The 17,018-nt window shown below is 48.5% G+C and overlaps 1 protein-coding gene across 5 annotated transcripts in view; it reads left to right on the top strand.

Annotated features, from left to right (window-relative positions):
* Positions 1-17,018, top strand: part of RERE (arginine-glutamic acid dipeptide repeats) — a 206,495-nt gene that overhangs the window by 87,766 nt on the left and 101,711 nt on the right. The window lies entirely within an intron of this gene.

Raw genomic sequence — 17,018 nt, 5'->3', positions numbered from 1 at the left:
GTACTGTAGATGTTCTGGAGCCTCACCCTTTTCCAATGCAGTCTGGATCAGTCCATGGCAAATGGTGGGACTGTGTTTCCACCCCTGGGGCAGTCGATTCCAGGTGTACTGCACCCCCTTCCAGGTGAAAGCAAACTGCGGCCTGCACTCTGCTGCCAACGGAATGGAGAAAAAGGCATTGGCAATGTCGATGGTGGCATACCACTTGGCTGCCTTGGACTCCAGCTCATACTGAAGCTCCAGCATGTCCGGCACAGCGGCACTCAGGGGGGGTGTGACCTCATTGAGACCACGGTAATCCACCGTCAGCCTCCACTCTCCACTGGACTTTCGTACTGGCCATATGGGGCTATTAAAGGGTGAGTGAGTCTTGCTGACCACCCCTTGGCTCTCCAGCTCACGAATCATCTTGTGTATGGGGGTCACAGAGTCTCGGTCAGTGCGGTATTGCCGACGGTGCACTGTGGCTGTGGCCAGCGGTACCAATTGTTCTTCAACTTTCAGCAGTCCTACAGCAGAAGGGTCCTCTGAGAGGCCAGGCAAGGTGCTCAGCTGTCTGATTTCCTCTGTCTCCACAGCAGCTATGCCAAAGGCCCAACGCAGTCCCTTTGGGTCTTTGAAATATCCATTCCTTAGGTAGTCTATGCCAAGGATACATGGGGCTTCTGGACCAGTCACAATGGGGTGTCTATGCCATTCCTTCCCAGTCAAGCTGACTTCAGCTTCCAGTACAGTCAGCTGTTGGGATCCCCCTGTTACCCCAGAAATAGAGATGGATTCTGCCCCGACGTATCCTGATGGCATCAACGTGCATTGTGCACCAGTGTCCACTAAAGCTTTGTATTTCTGTGGGTCTGATGAGCCAGGCCACCGAATCCACACAGTCCAATAAACCCGATTGTCCCTCTCCTCTACCTGGCTAGAGGCAGGGCCCCCCTAGTTCTGGTCATGGTATTCACTGCGCTCTCCCTGTGAATATGACCGGGAGGTTCCTTCAAGAGGATCGGGCATAACATCATCATTCCTATACTGTCTGGAGCCTTGCCCACGAGAGACCGGAGCAGCCTTCAACCTTGAAGAATTGCCTGTGTTAGTTGTGCCTCTTTGCAATTCACGTACCCGAGCTGCTAAGGAAGAGGTGGGTTTCCCATCCCACTTCCTCATATCTTCTCCATGCTCATGGAGGTAAAACCACAGATTGCCGCGTGGAGTGTACCCTTTCTCCTTAGCTGGGAGACGCCTGCTTCTGATGGCGGAGACTCTTGTTTGTTCTGGAGAGATATGGAAGAGTCCTTCCTTAATCTTCTCTTCCAGTTCAGCCAGTTTTGTTTCCACAGCTGAGACATGGGCTCGTAATGGAGCAGTGACAGTGTCTTCATAAATCCTGAGTTTGCTGACCAGTGCACCCACCTTGTCTTCTCCCTCTCTCCACTGCAATGTTGCAAGGTAGCGAGAATACATTTCTGGCCCAAGTCGTGCAAATTTTAACCACATCTGGGATGTGCACTGGACACCATCTGGACTTTTAGGGAATCTCTCATCCTCTGAAAAGATTATCTCCAGTACGGCTAATTCCCTTAAGCACCGGATACCTTGTTCCATTGTGTTCCACTGTCCTTGCTGTACGTGGAGGTCCTCCTTACAAAGATATCTCTCCCTCACGCTTGACAACAGTCGCCGCCAGAGGCTGAGAGTTTCCTGTCTCTTTCCAATGCCCTGATCAATGACAACATCTCGAGACAGGGATCCCAGCTGCCTTGCCTCACTCCCATCTAGAATTGTATCATTGGCTGCAGCATCCCAGATTCGAAGTAGCCAGGTCAAGATGGACTCATTTGCCTGTCGTGTGAACTCTCTCCGGAGCTCACGCAGCTCTCCCAGGGATAGGGACCGGGTGATTATTTCTGGCTCCATTTCTTCTGCTTGAGATGAAGGTCCTGACTCTTCCTCGTCATGCACTATACGAACTGATTTGGTCTTTGATTTTCTTTTCTGGACAGGGGCAACTGCTATCGGTTTCTGTTGTCCTTCTGGCTCCTCCATGGTTTGCGTGGACATGGTGCTGGTTGATGTATCTCTCTTCCTCTCTGGCTCAGTCATGGTCTGGGTGGACATGGCGCTAGTTGATGTATCTCTCTTCCTCTCTGGCTCAGTCATGGTCTGGGTGGACATGGCGCTAGTTGATGTATCTCTCTTCCTCTCTGGCTCAGTCATGGTCTGGGTGGACATGGTGCTGGTGGGTTTGCTCCTTTTCTCCTCCTCCTGATGATGCTGTACCACACCAAGCAGTGTGCGGTAGGCAGTGGCCAGGGCCCAGCAGGTTGCTGTGAGCTGCACATCTCTGGGACTACCAGAGCATCTTCCTTTCACATAGCTTAGCATTTTGGCAGGGTCCTGCAGTTGTTCCGGGGTGAATTTCCAGATCATTTGAGGAGAGAAGGTCTCCAAATACTGGCCCATATCTTCCCACTTCCCGTGCCACTCAACATCATCCGCTCCCAGGGCAGGCCTCCAGCAAGTCTCCTTAGAGAGCCCAGTTCTGACCCTAAACATGGTGTATACAGTACAGAGGAGACAAAGCAACACTAACAGCAGGATTATGCTGTCCCTAACATCAAAAGGAAGCTCAATATTTTCAATGATTGTTGTAGCAGAGGTGAAAAGGTGGAAGTAACCATCTCCACCTGTTTTCCCCACAGTCTGGGTGCTATTTTTAATGAGACCCCAGAGGTAACAACCCAAACCAGGACAGGCAGACCAGACTGAATATACATTCACAATGAAATTCATTGCTTCTGATGTTATGACAACATAAACATAGTATATTAATAAAGCAATTTTGATCCTTCTCCCTGGTATTAAAGAGAGCATCAAAACAGGCACATGGTTCCCCATGTGTCGAAATATGAACAGGCCCAGATACACCATCCACATGAATACATCAAGCAACATGGTAGTCAGGGAGTTTCTGTACCCAAATACACAAAATGAAATTGTAGTTCTGACTTCTCTCTCGTGCCCCACGTTGGGCGCCAAAAGATGTGCTGGTTTGAAGGTGAACCAGCAGGGGAAATGAACTCACCACGAGAGAGATTATAAGTCAGAGCTAAAATTTAATAATAATATTACAATAACAACACTGATACACAAGGGAAATTGCTTTCAACTCACAATACCCCAGCAGTATAACCCAGTGTCCTGGGGCACAAACCCAAGGGGGTTTGTTTGCCCTTCTGCTGAGACCCCTGTGGCTCCCCCAAGTCCAGAGCAAAAGGAAAAGAAAAACCTGTTGGTGCAGGCGAGGGCTGTGGTCTGGGCGAGAGCGGTGATCTCCTGCTGTCGAGGTCCTGCTGCTGCTCTGGATCTGACGAGAAGGTTCCCGAGGTCTTCTTACCCACCACTCATGTACCCTCAGGGAGCACTCAGTCCCTCCCCCTGGGCGGGGACTCACACAATGGGTGATCAACTCTGGGAGCCAGGGGTTGTTGAGCTGTTGATGGCCCATTAGCAGCTCCGCCCCCCTCAGGCTGGGTGTGAAGTGATAATGGCTCCCTGGGCAGCTGCTGCTAATGGCCCATTGTCCTTGGGGAATGAATAGAGGGGGTGGAATACACAGGTTTGATCACCACCACACAGGGTTAGCTGGTCCCTCCAGCTGAACTAGGACAACTGCTAAATAAATCATTACGTGCCAGCTTGAAAATATGGAGAAAAAAAAAGTTATTTCTGGCTTTTAGGGAAAAAAAATCAAATTGTACATTAGCTGCATTTTATGTAGCAAGAGCAAATGGAGTTAGAATAAATTTAGCCATGTCCTCTGGTGTTGGCTGCTGAGGGCATCTGTCATGTTTAATAATGTCTCTGACCTTTAGGATTATTGAAGTTGAAATTTTCTCTCTGGTCATCTGGGGGTACTTGAGCACCATCAGGTTTCTCCTGTCTCTGCTGAGCCTCCACAGACACATTGTTATGCTTTGAGAGCTGCTGCAGATAATTCATGACAGAAATTTGTTTTCCTGCTTTCCAAGTGGTTTCCTTAAGGAATGGGAAATGTCACTGTGCTCACTGAGTTGGTGTGTGTGTCCCATCCCTCAGCATTGCTGGAACCTCCCTCGGGGCCTTGGGTTGCTCTGCAGGGCAGAGCTGGGGCTGCTGAGAGTACAGACTGCTCAGTGTGGGGTGTGGGACACAAAGAACATCCCCTGGCAGCTCCCAGGTGGTACCTGTGCTGCCCACGAGCTCTGGGGAGCTGGTTTGGTGCCACCCCAGCTGTGAACTGGCACCATAACCATGGCACAGATATTGCTGAGCTGGTTTGGTGCTGAGCTGGTTTGGTGCCACCCCAGCTGTGAACTGGCACCAGAATGGTGGTACAGACATTGCTGAGCTGGTTTGGTGCTGAGCTGGTTTGGTGCCATCCCAGCTGTGAACTGGCACCAGAATGGTGGTACAGACATTGCTGAGCTGGTTTGGTGCTGAGCTGGTTTGGTGCCACCCCAGCTGTGAACTGGCACCAGAATGGTGGTACAGACATTGCTGAGCTGGTTTGGTGCTGAGCTGGTTTGGTGCCATCCCAGCTGTGAACTGGCACCAGAATGGTGGTACAGACATTGCTGAGCTGGTTTGGTGCCATCCCAGCTGTGAACTGGCACCATAACCAGGCACAGACATTGCTGAGCTGATTTGGTGCCATCCCAGCTGTGAACTGGCACCAGAATGGTGGTACAGACATTGCTGAGCTGGTTTGGTGCCATCCCAGCTGTGAACTGGCACCAGAACCAGGCAGAGGCATTGCTGAACTGGTTTGGTGCTGTCTCAGCTCTGGACTGGCACCAGAACCAGGTACAGACATTGCTGAGCTGGTTTGGTCTATCCCAGCTGAGCTGGTTTGGTGCTGAGCTGTTTTGGTGCTGTCTCAGCTGTGAACTGGCACCAGAACCAGGTACAGACATTGCTGAGGGCACCACCTGAGGGGCACAAACATCTTGCTGAGCTTGTAAGTCCTGTCTGGATGCTTAAAAATAAAAACTGGGCAGAAAAGAGAAATGCACAACATGTAGAAGAGACACCTTTGGTTGTTCCAGTTGAGCTGCAGGTGGGACCTGATGGAAAACATTCCTGAGGCTGGTGTAAAACACTGGGAATGGTGTGTGTTCTGCTGGTGAGAGGCACAAACAGGCTGGCACATGGGAGGGAAAATGGTCTGGATGCCCTTTGGGTACCTGGGATGTGCCCCGAGCTGGAGTGACAGCAAAGGCAGGGCCAGTGGAGCCACGTAGGAAAATGCTTCAATCAGCTCCACCTTGTGACTGTCTGACAGAGCTCAGATCTCCTGCACATGCTGTTCTGGGCCCTGCAGGAGGCAGGGAAGGGGTCTGGGTTGGGGAGCAGGGCTGGGGTTGGCACTGGCAGGAGCCTCAGGGACGGGCACCTCTGGGATGGGCACAGCCCGTGCCGGTCCCTGCCCGCGCCTCGGAGCGAGGAATTTGATGGATGTGCATTTTTGACACTGTTAGTCACTGAACACTAATCCATGGAGAATTTGGACTTGTAATTTTGATTAAAGTGATTGATTTTAAATCAGCCTGAGTTCGTTTTGGGCCATTAGAGGGTATTTAAAGGGAAAATAACTTTAATTAAATTAGTGGTGCGTAAGCATCTTGCTCTGCTTTCTAAGCAGAACTTCTCTGGGTTTTTAAATCTCACTCCCTGTAGTTGTTTGTTGGCACATTTTAAGGTCAGAAGCAATGCAAAATTATTAAAACCAACAAGCTTGTTCTAAGCAAATCCTTGAAGTTTATTTGAACTTTTTCCTTTGGGAAGACACACAGGTTATATTGTTGTTGTTTCATTCTCGTCCATCCATCTCTGTGCCATTAATGTACCTCATGCAAGGAATGCTGTACAAACAACAAAGTGCTTCCCTTTTATTTGTAAAACATCCTTTTTTAGACTACAAACATGCCTAAAACATCCAGTTTATAGAAAGAATCAAGTAAGTCAGATAAAAGCCTATATATGTTTGACTGCTGTGCAATGGAAAGACATAATTTATGCTCTGTATCCCCGTCGTTGTGATTAGTGACCTGAGGCTGTTGAACTTCCTCTTTATGGATTGGGAAAATGCTGTGACAGTTTTCAAGGGAATTGCTCTCTTTGAGTTTAAAGAGATGAAAATGGGTCTGCTAACAAGGACCAGCTTCAGTGTGTGCTTTCATATTCTTCATGTTTAAAAAAAAAGGGGTAAAAAAGAAAAGGCAATTGGCTGCTTTGATCTGTGTGAACCTCAGGACCCTGCGAGGCAGAAGCTGCAGAATCTGGAATATCAGGCAGGGGATGGCAGGGATTCTGCAGGAAGGGGTTTCCTTGGATGCCTTGTGGGGTGTCTGTTGCTGAAAGGATTGGGAAAGGTGCTTTCCAAAAGGGAGCTGCTGTTTGCTGGTGCTGTTCCCATTGGATGGGGTGCAATGGGTCACACACTGGGTTACAGAATAGTTCCTAAGGCCAGGAATTCTGCTCCCAAAACAGTTCCTAAGGCCAGGAATTCTGCTCCCAAAACAGTTCCTAAGCCCAGGAATTCTGCTCCCAAAACAGTTCCTAAGCCCAGGAATTCTGCTCCCAAAATGGTTCCTAAGGCCAGGAATTCTGCTCCCAAAACAGTTCCTAAGGCCAGGAATTCTGCTCCCAAAACAGTTCCTAAGCCCAGGAATTCTGCTCCCAAAACAGTTCCTAAGCCCAGGAATTCTGCTCCCAAAATGGTTCCTAAGGCCAGGAATTCTGCTCCCAAAACAGTTCCTAAAGCCAGGAATTCTGCTCCCAAAACAGTTTCTAAGCCCAGGAATTCTGCTCCCAAAACGGTTCCTAAGCCCAGGAATTCTGCTCCTAGAATGGTTCCTAAGCCCAGGAATTCTGCTCCCAAAACAGTTCTTAAGGCCAGGAATTCTGCTCCCAAAACGGTTCCTAAGCCCAGGAATTCTGCTCCCAGAATGGTTCCTAAGCCCAGGAATTCTGCTCCCAAAACAGTTCCTAAGCCCAGGAATTCTGCTCCCAAATCGGTTCCTAAGCCCAGGAATTCTGCTCCCCAAACGGTTCCTAAGGCCAGGAATTCTGCTCCCAAATCGGTTCCTAAGCCCAGGAATTCTGCTCCCCAAACGGTTCCTAAGGCCAGGAATTCTGCTCCCTGTGCTGAGCTCCTGGAGCAGGATGGGGATGGTCCATCATGGACTGAGATTTGGTGTCCTCTGCCTTCCTGGGGCAGGGTAAGGAAACACCCGAGTGTTGTATCCTGATTTCTGGGGCTGTTCCTGGGATTTCCTGAGCCCTCAATTCATTCAGTGTAAACTGTTGGGATTCTGAAGCAGTAAAAACTTCATGCTCTGAAGTGCAAAATTCCATGGAGAGGTGAATGAAACACCTCCATAAACCTTCCCCTGGAGGTGCAGCTGTTGTGACCTCTGAGTGTCACCTGCCCTGGGATGGGAGTCCCTCCACTCCCTCATCCCCAGGGAGGGCTTCAGGAAGGGCTTGTACTGGAACAAGCTCCACTCCCCACGTGTTGGCTGTGCTGGTGCCAGAGGGGGCTGATAAATCCCTGCACTTGGTGTTGATGGACACTGTGGAGGGGTGGCCAAACCAATGGGCTGTTTGTGACTGAACACAGGAAAATAAACAGCTGGGAGCAGATCTGGGGCATTCCTGCTTCTGAAATACATGAACTGCATAGTAAATATTTAAATTTGAGCTAATACTGCATTGTATTGCAGATTAATTTCTTGCTGAGCTCATTGGGAAGCACTTGTGGGACAAGTGCAACAGTTTGCAATAGTTCAAACGTTGGGAAATGAGTTTGGATTTGTGAGTGTTGCTTGTGCCAGGGCATGAATATTTGATTCCACTTCTCTGAGGTACTGAACACTCAGAGAGCTCCAGGCTTGGAGGGTCAGGTTCCCAGGAGGTGTTACAGCCAGAATTCAAGATAATTGCAGTGGCTTCTCCAATTTGTGCATCAATATTGATTTAAATGGACTTGTCCCTTTAACAGAAGCATCAAAGAGAGGGAGAACTCCTAATTTTATTACATAATCTCTAACACTTTAATTTTCCCCAAAAGAGACTCCTGCTCAGCAGTTGGAAGAGCTGAGTTCATGGGGATGTTAAAAACAATCCTCTCAGTCCTGCTGAGAAGGTGCCATTTGGTGAAAGGAAACTCCTGAATCAGGAGCTCCCTCTAAACCAGGCAAACCAAGGTGGATACAGATTCCCTGAATAACTTTTAGCAATATTTCTTTTTTTTTTCTGAGGTACTCTGCCAGTTTCAGCATTTCTGGGTAGTGGTTGCACACAAAATTCTCCTGTTTTCAACAATCTGTGGAAGAATTGGCTGTGATGATGCACTTGGTACAAACCCTTGTGCCCAGAACAAGGGGAAAGGCAGAAACCTTCACTACCATTCCATGAGGATTTCTGGGGCAAAGATGGGTTCCATCCAGTGCCTCTGGTAATAAAGGAAATTAATTGGAGTTCTGCAGGAGGACTGAATGGTTTATGGAACTGCTGGTTGGTCTCAGAGTTCTGCTGGGTCTGCCTGAATTAACTCCTTGGCTTTTTAAATGGAGCTGTGAGTGGCTTCATTTGTTAAAGCTCCAATGCTGTGACCATTCTGTTGCCCAAGACAAATGTTTAGTCTTAGAATTGTGTGTTCAACTCAACTCCAACCAGAGTGCACTTGGTGTCCATGAGTGTCCTGTATGTTAAAAAACTGCTTTTCTGTGTTTCAGAACTTGCTTTTCTTGTGGACCATCTTAGTTGTCTGTATGTTCGTGCTTTCAGCACCCAAGAAAAGGGTTTTTTCTCCTTTATACCTCTCTCCCAACTTTTCCTTTGAGCATTTTTCTTTTCTAGCAGGTAAATGCATCCCTTTTATCATCCCCAGCGTGGTTATTTCTGATTTTAGTGTTTTCAGTGTGTGGCTGTTTGCAGCTGAATGGAGCCCATGGTTCCAATCTCCCCGAGCTGCTCTGGGCTGTGTTTGCTTAGTGCTGATTTACATATAAATACAAAACAAAAATAAAACGTCTAACCTTGTTAATCCTTGCTATTGATACCAGGGCATACAGCAACAATCTCTATTAGAAATGTGATAAGAGACAGTTATATCTTCTACAACTTGTAATTTTTTTCTGGATTGCTTGTCCTGCTCAGCTGCTCTGGAGGTTGCCCAGCAGTTGCTGACAGTGGTTTTTAGGGCTGGGTCGTGCCCCTGTTTATCAGCCAGTCCTGCACACCCTCCCAGGAGCCACGTGCACAAAGCTGGGTTTTTTTCTGGTTTATAACATTACCTTGTTCTGTAACACACATGTTGGGTGCAGTTTGTTAGAGGATGTAAACATTGCAATAACTGACCATTTCATTAGCAAATTACATCCTCTCAGGAGCTGCACAAGGAAACATTTACTTTCCAGGCATTTATTTGCCAAACACACTTTGTTTCCTCATAGGAACAGCGTTTGCTTTTGTGGTGAAATGGCCAAGTCACAGGATCTGAGTGATCAGGCTTTATTTATTTTTTTCTCCCTTTCCTTTTTAGAATTTCACCCCCCAGCCTGTTTGCAGAGGTGCTTTAATTTTTCCTGTCATAAAACCCCCTCTGGCCATTAGGCTGGATTTTAACAGCCCTGAGACTGTTCAAACTCTGGGCTGGGTTTGCACAGCAAACTGTCTCCTGATTGTTTTATCCTTCAGCTCTTGGTATGTCTTTGTTCAAAGGTAAACCCCTTAGTGAGATGGTAAAGAAAATGTGGTCTCTTGATGTTTAAAAGGTGAGAAATGTATTTAAACTGTGTGTGATGGCTCTGAGCAGCCCCACTGCCTTGTGCTGCTTGTTTTAATAGAGGTGATAAACACTGAGCTGGTGCTGCTCAGCAATTAGAGGGGAGCTGGAGAAGCCATAAATGACATTTAATGACAAATGGCAGGCATGGCCTGAATGGTGTCTTCATTTCAGTGTTGCACTTCTCTGGGATAATGCTAAAAAAACCTTAATGGAATTTAATTACTGGAGCATCTCTTGGGTGATGAGTTAATGCATTTGTGATGCCATTGGTTGGCTCGTGGTGCCTGGCACAGTGTGGGGTGGGCACAGCCCAGGGATGGGATGCCCAGCAGGGTCCCTGCCCTGTGGCAGCTGCTCCCTCCAAATTCCCTTCCATGGGAAAGGCATAAACTGTACCCACAGTGGGGCTGGGACAGGCAGCAAAACCAGGAATGTGCTGGGATCAAAAATGGTGCTTCCTGTTGTTCCTTACAGTGCTTTAATTACAGCCTGTTAATGGCTTCTCACCCCTGTCTGGCATCCAGGGATTTGTATGTGTGGAATAAGAGCAGAGATGTGGCACCTCCACAGCTGCACCTGTGGATGCACATCTGGAGGTGCAAGAGCTTTGGAAGGAGCTCCAGTCCAGCAGGAGCAGTGAGAGTGGAATTCCACCCAACCTGGAGATGTGGGTTGTGAAAAGAGCAGTGGGAGTGGAATTCACAGAATCACAAAGACTATTCTGAGTTGGAAGGACCCACCAGGACCATCGAGTGCAACTCTCAAGTCAATGCCCCACACAGGGGATTGAACCCATGACCTTGGTGTTATTACAGCCAAGTTTTAACCAACTGAGCTTCCACCCAACCTGGAGATGTGGGTTGTGAAAAGAGCAGTGAGAGTGGAATTCACAGATTCCCAGACTATTCTGAGCTGGGAGGGACCCACAAGGACCATCGAGTGCAACTCTTACGTCAGTGCCCCACACAGGGGATTGAACTCATGACCTTGGTGTTATTACAGCCAAGTTTTAACCAACTGAGCTTCCACCCAACCTGGAGATGTGGGTTGTGCAGCACAAGCAGGGTGGCCCCAGGTGTGTGTGCCCAGCTCTGCTGGGCATCCAGGCTGTGCTTCCCTCCTGGGAATTTGGGAAGGCAACACCAATTTTATCAGCTCAGACCCGGAGCTGCTTCTCTGCTGAGAGCTGGTTGTGTTTGCCAGGGAGGGAGCAGCGAGCTGGGCAAGGCTTTGGGTGGCATTGAGTGGCCACAAAGGGAGCCCTGAGAGCCACAACTCCACTACCCTGTCCTGGTGGGGGCACTTTGTGCCTCTGGAACCCACCCCAGGAGCCACAGATGGGTCTTGGGGAACATCAAAGGCAAATGGAGCAGAAAGACACCACAAAGGGATGAAATGAGGTGTAAGCAATGACCCATAACCTTCAGGAGAGGCCTTATCATAGTTTTATTTAAGCCAGTCAGGGTTTAAGCATAACTGCTCTTTTTATTATTTTTTTACAAGGTGAAATTATCTTTTATCATTTAGGGTTGCACTGAAATTTTAAGGGTTTTTTTGTACTTCAGTGCATGTCACTTTAATGAAAACAGGTGACTGGCTCTTTCTTGGCACAGGGAGCAGCTTTGTCTCCAGTAAAGCTGAAAAGTTGATGGAATAAACAGCACAGTTTGTTTTAAATACAGACATCTCTATTGTCATCACCTGAAATGAATAATGCTCTTTTTCTCCTTAAAACACTTGTCTGGGGCTGTGTTCAGGGGAGGATATGCCTGGCACTAAATAAAATTAAGAGCTGGTAGGTAACTTGTATTTCATATTAGAGGATTTTTGTACAAATGTGCTCAGTGCGTTGAGCTTTGTCTCAGCAGCACATCCAGTGGAAGCAAAGGTTGGACTAATCGACTCTGACTCTGTGAAATGGAGTTCAGGGCTAACTCCTGATGAGGCAGATTTTGCTGGTGAGTCCACTGAGGCTCAGTGGGGTTTTTACTGCTATTTATTGCACTTTCTGAGGGATCCTTCCCTCGTTCTCAGCTGCCATAATTCCCCTTTGTCTGTCCCAGGTGCTGGGGAGTTCTTGCCTTGCCATGTGAGATCCGCCCCAGCAGAACATCCTGTGCTGGGGAAGTGGCAGCAGAGCCGGTTTGGGGAGTGCAGCTCTGGGAGGATCTGTGTTTTTGAGACAGTCTGGCAGCTCTGATGCCAACCCACCCACATGGGAGACAGCAGATGGAGCTGCTGGGAATTAACATGCAGATAAGTCACAACCACCCTCTGCTGCTGCCAAGGCTGAGCCCTGGTGGCTGTTGGAGTTGGGGCCGCCTGGCCACGGCCCCACAGCACCCACAACAGCCCTGCAGGGGATGTGGCATGTTGGGAAACTGATTCTGGCCACGTTTTGCAGTTTTTTTGAAGGTGTAGACAAATGTCAGGGTGTGTGTGTAGGCTGAGGTTGCCAGGTATGTTTATGGGGTTTAAATAACCTGTCTGTGATGTTTGGTGGTGTTTGCCAACAGTGTTGCTCCAGGTTTTGTAGAAAGTGCAGCAGAAATCTCGAGCAAACAATATTCTCAAGAAAGCAGAGTGGCTCTGAGCAGAGCTGTGTGTCCTGACGGGCCTTAGGTCAGGTGTGTCCCTGCTTTGTGCTCCTGCTCCTGGGTGTGAGAGGTTGGAATTCAGGGAAAGGTGTGTGTGGGGTGTGTTTCACATCTCAGACTTACTTGCACACAGGGCTGAATTAATTCCCAGCACCTGAAGGGCTTCACGAATTCCAAAAGGAGTTTTATTTGTGAATAAAAAGGACTCAAGGAAAAATTCCTGCTGTAAACAGCCAGAAAATGTCAAGCGTGAGCCGTGGTGGAGAAAATCCGATATTGTTTTGTCAATAAATTACTCTCTCTCCTGCCTAGATCACAGAAATGGGCCTTTACCCTGGAAACAGCAATATTTGCTACCCCAGGCAGCTCATTCCCAGCTCAGCTCACACTCCAGTGAATCCATGGATCGATTCTCTGTGGCTTTCCTGAGCCTCATTTCCTGCCTCCCTCCCCTCCCTGCGCTCCAGCAGCTCCTGCTCAGCCCTGGTTGTGCACCAGGGAAACCAGCAGGGCCTGGTCCTGATGGGGCAGCCCCTGGAGATGGGGCAGCCCCTGGAGATGGGGCAGCTCCTGGAGATGGGGCAGCTCCTGGAGATGGAACAGCCCCTGGAGATGGGGCAGCTCCTGGAGATGGGGCAGCCCCTGGAGATGGGGCAGCCCTTGGAGATGGGGCAGTCCCTGGAGATGGGGCAGCTCCTGGAGATGGGGCAGCCCCTGGAGATGGAACAGCCCCTGGAGATGGGGCAGCCCCTGGAGATGGGGCAGCTCCTGGAGATGGAACAGCCCCTGGAGATGGGGCAGCCCCTGGAGATGGGGCAGCCCCTGGAGATGGGGCAGCTGGCAGAGATCACTGACAGGGGTGAGGGGTGCTGTGTGTGTGCCCAGGGAAGGGGCACAGCCCAGGGGAAGGAGCACAGCCCTGCCCAGGGAAAGGGCACAGCCCTGCTCAGGGAAAGGGCACAGCCCTGCCCAGGGGAAGGGGCACAGCCCTGCCCAGAGAGGGGGCACAGCCCTGCCTGGAGAAGGGGCACAGCCCTGCCCAGAGAAAGGGGCACAGCCCTGCCCAGGGAGGGGGCACAGCCCTGCCCAAAGAAAGGGGCACAGCCCTGCCCAGGGAAAGGGGCACAGCCCAGAGAGGGGGCACAGCCCTGCCCAGGGAGGGGGCACAGCCCTGCCCAAAGAAAGGGGCACAGCCCTGCTCAGGGAAGGGGGCACAGCCCTGCCAGCGCCCCTGTGCTGGAGGGGCACAGAGAATTCCTCTGCCTGTTGCCCTGTTCTTGCTTTCCTTTCCCATTTTGGTTTCTTGCAAACACTGACAATGCTGCTGTGTTTGCAAGGAGTAATTATGTGTTGCTGCTCAGGCATCTGAATTAAATAATCAAGCTGCAAAAATAACATTCATTTGGAGTAATAACCTCTGGATTTCCAGGCTGGGTTTGCTTGGCTTACAAACAGCTGATAGGGTTTCTTAATTAATTAGCAAACAGCTACAAAAAGATATCCTGAGAATGTGAAATTACATGTGCAGTTGGAGAGGGAAGAGGAGTGATCCTTGCTGTGTGGCTCCAGCTCCTGATCCCAGATAGTTCCATTTGTGTCCCCCACTCTGCTGCTTTCCCCTCACTGGTTGATTGGTCTCTATTTTTCTTTTTTCTTTCCTTTGAATATTAGTAAATGTCAGAATTGACTAATTATAAAAAATAGTTCTTCAGGAGGAGCAGAAATATTGGGAGCAGTTCCATGTGGCAGGGAAGGGCCAGGAAGGGATGGAGCAAATCAAATGTTCCACTGGGGTCAGGCTCATACACCTCCTGGAGCATCACTGGAACTGTTTGTGTGAAATGAAATCACAGTTTTGGGGGGACAAACAGTGCCCCAAAGGAGGGGATTCATCTATATTGTTAAAAAGACCCAGCCCTGGCTTTATGGGGCCAGAGCTGCTTTGCTGCTGTGCACAAGATGTTTATTTGTGCAGTGGGGTGTCTGTTATTACATTTAACATGCTATTAAAATCCTACAAAGAATTTAGTAGCTTAGAATTAGTCCCACTATTATTTTTTTTCTGACAGAAAGATTCCATAGTGCAAAACATGTTGGAAAAGGAGGATGTTCTTTGCCTCGTTGCTGTTGGGCTGTTTGTGCCTCTGAAATTGCTGCTATTCCCCAACTCCTGAGTGCCCATCTGGCAGCTCCAGCACTTGGGGTATTGTTTCCAAAGCTACTCGTGATTTAACATGGATCTAAATAGGGCAGGCAGTGAAGTCCACTGATTAAATCCCTCTGAGAGAATCTGCAGGACATCTGTGAGGGTTTGCACAATGTGGTTACTCAGAATCCTGGAAAGGGAGGGTGGAATCTCTGCAGGGCTGGCTGTGATGGGCAGGGACTGGTTTGGAGCCTCTTCTGAAGAAAACAGGCACCTTGGAACTGTCACAGATGCTGTGGCAGTCACAACATCATTCCCTGCTTTTAAAGAGAACCTTTTAAAGATTATTTTTTCCCCTTTAAGGCAGAGGCTCATTTTAAATAGAAGTTGACCAGATGCTCCTGAACTGGGAGCTTTAATCCACTTACAGATTTCTTCTAATTCTTGTTCACTGTCCAAAACTGATCCATGTTATTTCAAAGGAACAAAACCCAAAATGTCAGCAAGAACAAAACCCCCAGATGAGCACTTTGTGAGTGCTGCAGCAGAAGACAATATTTTCAGTTAAGGGGAGAACAGAGTTTTGTAGCACAGGGAGTCGTTTCGAGCCGACAGAAGGACACGTTAAATTTAAAGCTCTTGCCATTGCTGCAATTTCTGCAAGTCTGGATTTGGCATCTGACACTCTGTGCAGCTTTTCAGATGTAAAGGTGTGAAAAAGGACAAAAAAAGTCACACTTTAGGAACCAGGGGACGCTTCTTTTGTGTGCACATGGCTCTAAAATAAATAGTCTACCACCGGAGTTGGTGCCTTGACACCTCTGAGCAGAGTCTGCTTTAGAAATGACACACAGATTTAGGAAGTTGGCTGACAAAATAGCATGTCTAGGAATTCCTGTGCAGGGAGGGATGTAAATGTGCAAAGGAAGGCTCTGACAGACGTTTTGTATTTTTAGGAAGATTGAAGCTTCAGATTAAACCCCACAAAAAACATCCATGTTGGAGAGTGGGGACAGAAAATACTTGTCAGGGGGAAGGTTTTAGATTAGCTGGACAAAACTGAGCAAACCTGGTACTGGATTTTATGGTTCCATGGCCAGATGTGCCTGTGCCTCCTGTGCAGTGCTCCTTGGAGGGGCTGCATTATTGCAAACACTCCTGATTTCAGTGGCACAAACCCAGAAAATCCAAGCATCAGCTGCTAATGCTTGTTTTAAACTCTTTTATAAAAGGGAGTACTTTTTTTGTGCCACAAAGTGATGCTTTGTGAGTGTGTCCAGCACAGGAGTGTTTCTCCTCTCAGCTGAGAAGTGCAAAGAGAATTTGCTGGTTGATGTTTCCTATCATTGCCAGCAGTCCTTGTGAGCACTAACAGAATTTATGAACTCTCAGGGAGGGGGTAACAGATGATTTCTTGTGCTTTTTCTGTCTCCAGGATTCAGAGAGGCTGTTCCCAAGAGCTGTGCTGCTCAGAAAGGAGAGCAGAGCAGGCTGCAACCCCAATTTCTGAACAGCAGGCACCAGAAATCAGAGCTGCCTCTCCCTCCCTGTCCTTTTGATTTTTTTTCATGCATTAGACAAGCTTGTTGGCTTTGATTGCAAATGTGCTATTAAAAAAAACCCCACCAAACCCACCAGCACAGCAGGATCAGGTTCCTCCTGCACAGCCCAAGAGAGCTTGGTGTGTTCTGAGTGTGCTGAGCATTCCGTGCAGCCCTCCCGTGTGCAGGGGTGGCTCAGGCACAGGCTTTGCTGGCCCGATGCTGCCACTGCCAGTGGTTTGCTGGTATTACACGGGGGCTCATCAAAGGCATCACCGAGTGCTTTTAATGGCAGGGTTTGGATGTTGTTTATTAGGCAGGAATGTTGTAACAACCAGGCTGAGACAACAGGAACCTTCTGGGCATGTAATTGTGGTTTAACTTTGAGATGTAAAGGTTTTAGGAGCAATCCTAGAAGGGTCTAGAGGACTGCAGTCCAGAAAAACACAACCTTGCAGTTGCCTCATGCCAAAAGAATGTTATTTTCCCTTCAGGCCTTTGTTTCTTCAAGTGTTTTGGAGCAGCAGGAAGAATTGCTGACCGTGGGCTTTGGAGATAAATGAAGCAGATTCTGTCGTGATTTGATCTAAAAATTCTCTTTTTAAGTGGTGTTTATGCTTCAGTTTCCTTCTAAGAAGGGACAAATTGGTGGCTGGAGAGTCTCAATGAAAAAGGAGCATTTGAGGCAGATAGTTTTGGGTAAATTTTGCTGGGAGGTTCCTGAGCAGTCAGAGCCTGTAATCACTGTGATTGAAGTGCAGCATCCTATTCTTTTGTGTAATAAAGAATGTCTGTGATTATGTCTGAATCCATCTGTCCTTGGGGGGAAAAAGTCTATTATCTCTTGGTCCCAGCTATTAAGAAGGTTTGCACTGAATTATCTTCCTCTTGGTTTTCCTTTT

This window comes from Pithys albifrons, chromosome 22 (assembly GCF_047495875.1).
Source record: "Pithys albifrons albifrons isolate INPA30051 chromosome 22, PitAlb_v1, whole genome shotgun sequence".
Taxonomy (NCBI): Eukaryota; Metazoa; Chordata; class Aves; order Passeriformes; family Thamnophilidae; genus Pithys; species Pithys albifrons.
The sequence above is the reverse complement of the archived record's forward strand: the minus strand, read 5'-3'. Positions and strand labels throughout refer to the sequence as shown.